This window comes from Vombatus ursinus, unplaced genomic scaffold, assembly GCF_900497805.2.
Source record: "Vombatus ursinus unplaced genomic scaffold, bare-nosed wombat genome assembly UNPS02014861.1, whole genome shotgun sequence".
Taxonomy (NCBI): domain Eukaryota; kingdom Metazoa; phylum Chordata; class Mammalia; order Diprotodontia; family Vombatidae; genus Vombatus; species Vombatus ursinus.
In genome coordinates this window covers 9305384-9313222 of record NW_020954639.1, presented here as the reverse complement: position 1 = coordinate 9313222, position 7839 = coordinate 9305384, and positions in this window count along the sequence as shown.

The window sequence follows — 7839 nt, the reverse complement described above, 5'->3', positions numbered from 1 at the left end:
TATAGCTATGTATAAACTATACATACAGAGTATATAAAATATAACATTATACATTCACATTTGCATATATATTTATATATATCATAACAGTTTTCATGTTTTCTCCTCCATTACACTGTGAAATCCTTGAGAGCAGGGACTGTCTTTTGCCTTTTTTTTTTGGTATCCCCAGAGCTTAGCACAATGCCTGGCACATAGCAGGTACACATAGGAGAGGCATAGTAGGACTGACTGATTGTGAGGATAAAATGCTATAAAACAAGAAGCATTTATTAGATAGGGGCAGCTAGGTGGTGCAGTGGATACAGCACTGGACTCAGAGTCAGGAAGGCCCGACTTCAAATCTGGCCTCAGACACTTACTGGCTGTGTGACTTTAGGCAAACCACTTAACCCTGTTTGCCTCAGTTTTCTCATCCGTAAAATGAGCTGGAGAAGAAAATGGCAAACTGCTCTAACACAAGGAAACCCCAAATGGGGTCATGAAGAGTCAGACATGACTGAAAGGCCTGAGAAACAAAATTTATTAAGTGTCTACTAGGCACCAGGCACGGTGCTAAGAGACCTAAAACTACATATAAATGCTAAACTACTATTGTTAATAACATTAATATTGGTAAGCAGATATTTCCTATATTGTTAAAATATAATCAGTTCACATGTTTACAGCCATCCAACTTTCTTGAAGGGTTTATGATATGAAACATGAGGCTGGTGGATTATTTATGATCTCTTAAACCTGAATCATGTTTCATGATGTTTTGCTATTTTCATTTGTGTCCGTTCTCATCTTGAAGTCACAAAGAGTTGAGGTATATGTTGAATTCATTCGCAGGATCTCATCAGTTTCTTCATAGAATTTCTCTTCCTTTGTATTCTCTGCAGCAGATGGTGTTATCAGCTACAATTATCTTCCTGGTGGCCTTTTTTGCTTATGCTCATTATGAACATTTCAAGGCAATGTGATCAAGCACCTCATGGAATGATGTTTCTTAACTGCCTTCTGGTACATGATGAGACCAATTCTGCCAGCGCCTTTGTTTACCTCTCCAAGGAGAACCGCTGAAACATTTTTACATCAAGTGGCAACATCTTTTGCTTTTTCATTTTATACTGAGAGTTTTTACATTGAAGCAGTTCCCGTCCCCTAATAGCATATCAATTATTGGTCATTGGACAAGGGCCTCGCATTTAGAGTACTTAAAATCAAATTAATGTATATAGATAGTCTAAAAATCATGTTTTTCTTAGTATCTTCTTCCTCCTTTTCTTCTTCTCTACCACTGTCAATGACAAAGTGGAAGAGGTGGGGATAAGCCCCAAAATGAGGGTTGTTTGGTTCTGTGGCCAAAGAGTTAATCACCTAATTGCCAACCACTGACCTTCTCAAGTCTAATCCTTAGCCACCAGACTCATTCTGTCACTAGAATAGTATTTGATTCCTTTCTGGCTTGATAGAACTTGTCACAATGATAACTCCACTGGCAAATTCCTTTTACCTGCCTAATCACTATTCAGTTTCCTTTGCTGGATCAGGATCCATGTCACACTCCCTTTGTGTGGGTATAAGCCATGGCTGTGTCCTGGGCTGCCTTCTTTCTCCAGACTCACTTTCTTGGTGCTTCTGTGGATTCCATTGTCATCTATATGTAGATGATTCCCAGAGCTCTATATGTAGTTCTCATTCTTCACCTGATCCCCAATCCTGTAACACCCACTGCCTGTTAGATATCTCCACCTAGAGGTCCCATAGGTATCTCAAACTCAACATGTCCCAAACCGAAGTCATTATCTTCCTTCCTCTCAACTACAAATCCACCCTCTTTCCTAACTTCTATATTTCTGTGTGAGGTACCCCTATCCTAGTCACCCAGGGCCATGATCTTGGAATCATCCTGTATTTTTCACTCTCTCTCTCTCTCTCTCACCCCCATATACAATCAGTTATGAAATCTTGTCAATTCTACCCCCTTAGCATTTCTTGTATCTCTTCCTTTCTCTTATACAGTGAGAAAAATGATTATTTTCTTTTTATAATAATAACTATTTTTATATAGGGGTCCCAAAGATCCTCTTTTTGCTTTCTTATTCAAAGCCCAGTCTCTCAGGGACATTTCTGACCTAGTACAAAAGTTCACCCCACCCAAACCATCTCATCTAGGCAGAATTCTTATGTAACCCCACCATTGTTCAAATCTCAGTGGGACTGGATGGAAAATAGATTCTTTTGTGCAGATTGTTGGAGGCAGAATGATCTGAGAGTGCTGACATGATCCAAGTCATGTCCCCTAGCCTCTCATTAGAAAATGCCCACCTTTCATTATAATATTAATTTTCTCATTGATTGTTTTCCAATCAGGTTTAATCTCCACCTGTCAGGGACATCCACTTTTCCAAAGGTATTTAAACATTCAGTGAACTCTATGCAGAACCTTGGGTTATGAGAGAGACCACTGACCTCAATTTATTGATTATTTGCTACCCTAATTATTAAATTGATTATTAATTACCCAGAAACTCTGGCTCTTGGACTTTTCATTTGTCTCAACGGCTACCACCCCAGTTTAGGTCCTCATTGTTTCTCCCCAGTGCCGTAAAAAATTGCTTCCTAATTGGCCTTCCTGCCTCTAGGCTCTCCCCTCTCCAATCTGGACTCCACACAGATCTGCCAGATTGATATTTCAGGGTCAGTCATCTGCTCCAGAATCTCCTCATGACCTCCAGGATAAAATATAGACTCTTCTATCTGACATTTAAAGCCCATAATTGTTATTATTCTTGAACCATCTGGAACACAAGATGTTTTCTCAGGAGCAGGCAGTGGAATCTAGTGCCAAGAATATTGATCTTAGAATCAGAAGACTGGTTTCATTCCTTGTTCCACCTTCACTAGCTGGGTTACCTTGGACAATTCAGTCACTCTCTTTGAGCCTCAATTTTATCATCTGGTAAATGAGGATAATATTGTACTCCACCTGCCTTACAGGGTTCAGAACATTATAGGATCACAGACTTAGAGCTGGAAGGGTTCTTAGAGGTCATCAAATTCAACCCCCTCATTTGACAGAGGAGGAAACTGAGGCTGAGAGAGAGGTTAAGGGACTTATCCCAGGTCACACAGCTGTTAAATGTCTAAGGCTGGATTGGAACACAGGGCTTCTTGATTCCAAATCCAGTACAGTCTCTATTATGTCATATTGCCTTTATAATCGTGTGAATTATTATTATTGTTATTATTAAGAAGTTCAACAGACCATTGCCTGTCTTAGGGCCATGCCTATGTTCTTGACTCATCACTTCTGACAAAAATGGCCAGTATGGTAGCTCTCTGTCTGTCAGGACCCCAGGCAAATGTATCATTATGTTTTGACCTTGGTCATTAGGGATGAAACAATCCCCCCATCCCCCCAACCCCTACTCCTCCTCCTCTTCCACCACTGTACCACCAATATGGAATTGGAAGAGATCTTTGTGATTGTCTAATTGACCCTCTCATTTTATAAATGAAGAAGTTGAAGCCCAGAGAGGGGAGGCAATTTGCCTAAGAGTCACACAAGTGTTCAGTAGCAGAATTAGGATTTGAACTCAGGTCCTATAATTCCAAATTCACCATTGTTCCCACCCCACCATTCTTAATCCTGTCCAACCTTGAAGATTCTCTTAAAGTGAGACTTCCCGGGAGGTTCTGGGCTAGAATGTTTGAATGTCCCAATGGCAGCATTCCCTCTGAAGTCTGTGAGCTTAGACCACTTATGGGCTGGCTGAACTTCCTGATGTTTTTGGCCCTGACATTCATGTACCTCTATGTCTCATGAACTGCTCTTGTCACTTCTTGCTTTTGATTCCCCTTATCTGTGATTCTCCCCTCTACTCCTACCCTGCATGCTTTTACATCTCCCCTAAAGCCTGCTTGCTCTATCACAGAATCCCTATCTATTGCCTGATCCTACTTGACTAATCCCATTTGCTCAGCTCAGATTTCTCTGTCTCTACCTTTTCTGGGCTCTGCTCTGGGCAACCTGTGTCACAACCAGTGAAGTGTGTGAGTGACCAACCCTTTAGCTTTAGCTTCGCTCAGGGCCGGAGCTGGCAGTATAGCAACGTTGGTGCCAGAAAAATGTGTTTTTAGTTGAGAGGCTGGAAGACTTTAGACATAAGGGCACAAAGCCCTGTGAAGGGAGAGACCCTGGCCAAGGAGCTAGGTACTTTTGAAAATTGCTAGACAGCCACCAGGGAGATGGAGCAAGGCAGGGACAGGTGGAGAGGTGCTCAGCTAGGCTATGGCTACAGGGCTGGTAGGATAGAAGGGGAAATACATCATTTGATAACTCCTAACTTATTTTAATGAATTTTTCTTGCTAACTAGGTTCCAAGCTCACTTGTTTCTACTTGCTGAGGGAACACAAATGCTATGTTCTAAATTTTGCCACCCTGGGGCTAAGCCCTGATCATCCTTTCCTAGTTCCAGGCCTTTTGGCATTCTGTGCTCCAATAATCATTTCTGGCACCTGTCATCTTCACTGAGCTGTGGTTCTGCAGAAGGGCTCTGGGCCCCCTTCTAGGACCTCCCCTTGACTTAACCTTGGTACATCTGATCAGCGTGGAGTGGGAGATGCTTATGTTAGTACACAGAATGACTAAATAAAAGGCCAGGACAAATAAAAAAGAATCCTACTGGTAGTCCAAACTCTCAAATAACTAGAATGGTATTATTCAAGGGGATAAGTGGTCACTTTGGTGATATTGAAAAAGTAGGAGACAGAGATATGACAGGCTTTTTGTTCCTGCTCAGGGCTGACCGGGCTGGGACAGCTTTGAATGTTGATGAAAAGAAATATTGACACAAGAAAGAGTTATGCTTTGGGCTCTGAATCACTAAGCACCTTCTAGACGGAAAGCTTGAGTTAGGAGCAAAGGCACTGAGAAAGAGTTGAGAATAATAATGGTGAGATTGGCTTTAAAAAATTATGTGTGCTGCGTGTTAGAGCAATTCAATCAGCCCTGAAAATGCTGAGAGGCTGCGTCAGATGGGATGTGTGAGAGCCCTAATAGGAGATTAGGCGCTTTCCTGGCAGGACTCCACTGAGAACAGCCCAGCCCATGCAATCTTCATATCACAGGGATGATGACTGCGGTGTCCTTGAGTGAAGGTACAGAAAAGGACAAGGAACTGAGCTGTGACAAGCATTATGGGGAGGACTCAGGAGCTGAAAGACAAGTGACCAGGGTCTTCTCTCCAGCTGGTGAGCGTGGAATGCTCATTAATGTTTTCAGGCATTCAGTTTGCTCGGGAAGGAGAGCTCTTGTCTAGAGATGGTCAGCTCCAACAGTTCATTTATAGGCCACAGCATAAGTGACAGACATATTTTTCAGTTCATCAGGTACTTCCCCCTCCATTCACAAGGCAGGGTTATGAAAAGTAGATACCTATTTACTGAGGGCCTATGGCCTTTGGGGATGAGCCCCTGGTGTGGGATCTTGTGGGCCTTTTCCTACTGAACTTTTTGGATAGGAAAAATCTGCTACAAAATTCTGTTTGGCTGCAAACTTCCATTGGTTGATACTTCATAGAATCACGGAATCTTAGCCTTGGAAGGGAGCTCAGGTGCTATGCTAGTCCAACCTTTATCCCAGTTTTTCTTCACATTCAGGCTGCCAGGTTCTGTGTAATACCTTTGTATCCCCAGTGCCTAGCACAATCCTTTAAATGTAGGAATTTAATAGATGTCTGTTAATTGAATTGAATAGAATCATGTAACTAGGTGGGGCAGGAGATGGAGTGAGGGGCCTGGGGTTAGGAAGATCTTGGTTCAAATCTGTCCTCAGACACTTACTAGCTGTGTGATCCTAGGCAAGTCACTTAACCTCTGTTTGCCTCAGTTTCCTCATCTGTAAAATGAGGATAGTAATAGCAACTACCTTGCAGGGTTGTTGTAAGGATCAAATGAGATAATAATTGTAAGGTGCTTGGCACATAATAAGCACTACAAAATTATTATTATTATTATTATTACTATTCTGCCTATGAAATCCCCATGCAGTGATTTTCTAGCTTCTGCCTGAAGACCTCCAGGAAGTAGGTAGCTTATTATACTTCTTGATGGCTCTAGTTATTAGGGGTTTTTCTCTTTGTTGACTCCAAATCTACCTCCCTATAACTTCTACCCATTGGTCTTTTTTCTATCCTTGGAGCAAAGAAGAAGTCTAACCCCTCTGCGACAGGACAGATCTTCAAATATTTGAAAATGACTGCCACATTTTTGTCTGCCTCTTCTTTTCTCCAAGTCACGTAAGCCAAGTCTCCTTAATGATCTCCACGTTGCCTTGGTTCTGAGTGCTTTTGTCATCCTGGACTCTTGTCTCTGGAATTCTCCCCATTGTTAATGCCAATTACAAAGAGTATAATATGGAAGTCAAAAGAGCTACTATATTCTTAAGCTGCCTAAAGAGAAGTGACTTGCATACACTAGGTGCTTAATACATGTAAAAGTCTCCATATACACCAAAATATTTTGTGACAGCAAAAAATTGGAAACAAAGTAAATGCCGATCAATTGAGGCATGACAAAACAAATTACGGTACATGAATGTAATGGAATATCAATTGTGTAAGAAAATGATGTGTGTGATGAATGCAGAGAAGCATGGAAAGATCTATATGAACTGATGCAAAGTGAAGTAACCAGTCAGTAAACAATATACACAGTAACTACAACAATGTAAATGTAAACAACTACACACCAAAAAATCAAAAGTAGATTCAACAAAATTATAAAGATCAAGCATAGCTCAAATGAAGAAATATGAGAGGACACCCCAAATCTCCACTTTGTGGATGTGAGAGGTTCACACGTGTTATACATTGTACATGTTTTCGGTGTTTTTCACTGTATTGAACAGCTGTGCTGATTTTTGTTTTCCTCTCTAAAGGAAAAATTGTTATATAAGATGGTTCTCTGTGAAGGGAAGAGGGGAGGGATGCTTGGGATAATTGTGATGATGTAACAAACAGAAGACATAAATAAACTTAAAAAACAACAACAGGGAACAGAACCTTTCCTGCTGTGCAGTAATATTAAAAACTGGAACCCGATGGCATAAGGTTCTTGATTATGAAAGGAAAGTTGAGATATGTTCAGTCTAGTTTTAGTTTTGTCAATTTCATTGCATTTAAACTTTGAAAATTCCTACCCCATTTAATATATTATGTAGTATATTCAATATGGGAACATTTGATTAGCCAGAAAGTCTTATTAGCAATTGTGCCAAGTTCATTCTTCCTATAACATCCCTAATCTTTACCCATCAAAGCTTTTTTTTTTAAATCAACATTAACAACCCATTTGCCCTTTTGCCCCCTTAGACTGTAAGTTTCTTGAGAGCAAGGACTGGTTTTGCCTTTCTTTATATCCCTAGCACTTAGCACAGTATCTGGCACAGAGTAGGCATTTAATAAATGCTTGTTGATTAATGATTTAATCTGAGAAAAGTCTTTATTTTTCTTATCCATATTATGCACAAAAAAATGCAGAGCCACTCTGTACCTCTTTTCAAAGTCACATGCACAATGCTCTCTTGTAGAAGGTATCATTTGATCTGAGTCATGAAGGAAGCCAGAAATTCTCAGAAGTGGAAGTGAGAATAGAGAATTCCAGGCGTGGAAGACAGTAAGTCTTACTGGACACAGAGATGGGAGATGGAATATTTGTGCATTGAATAGCAAATAGATCTGGTGGATGGATCATATAGTGTATTGGGGGGGAGTGTAAGAAAACTGAATAGATAGGAAGGAGCCAGGTTGTGAAGAGCTTTAAATGCCAAACAAAGTAGTTTATATTTG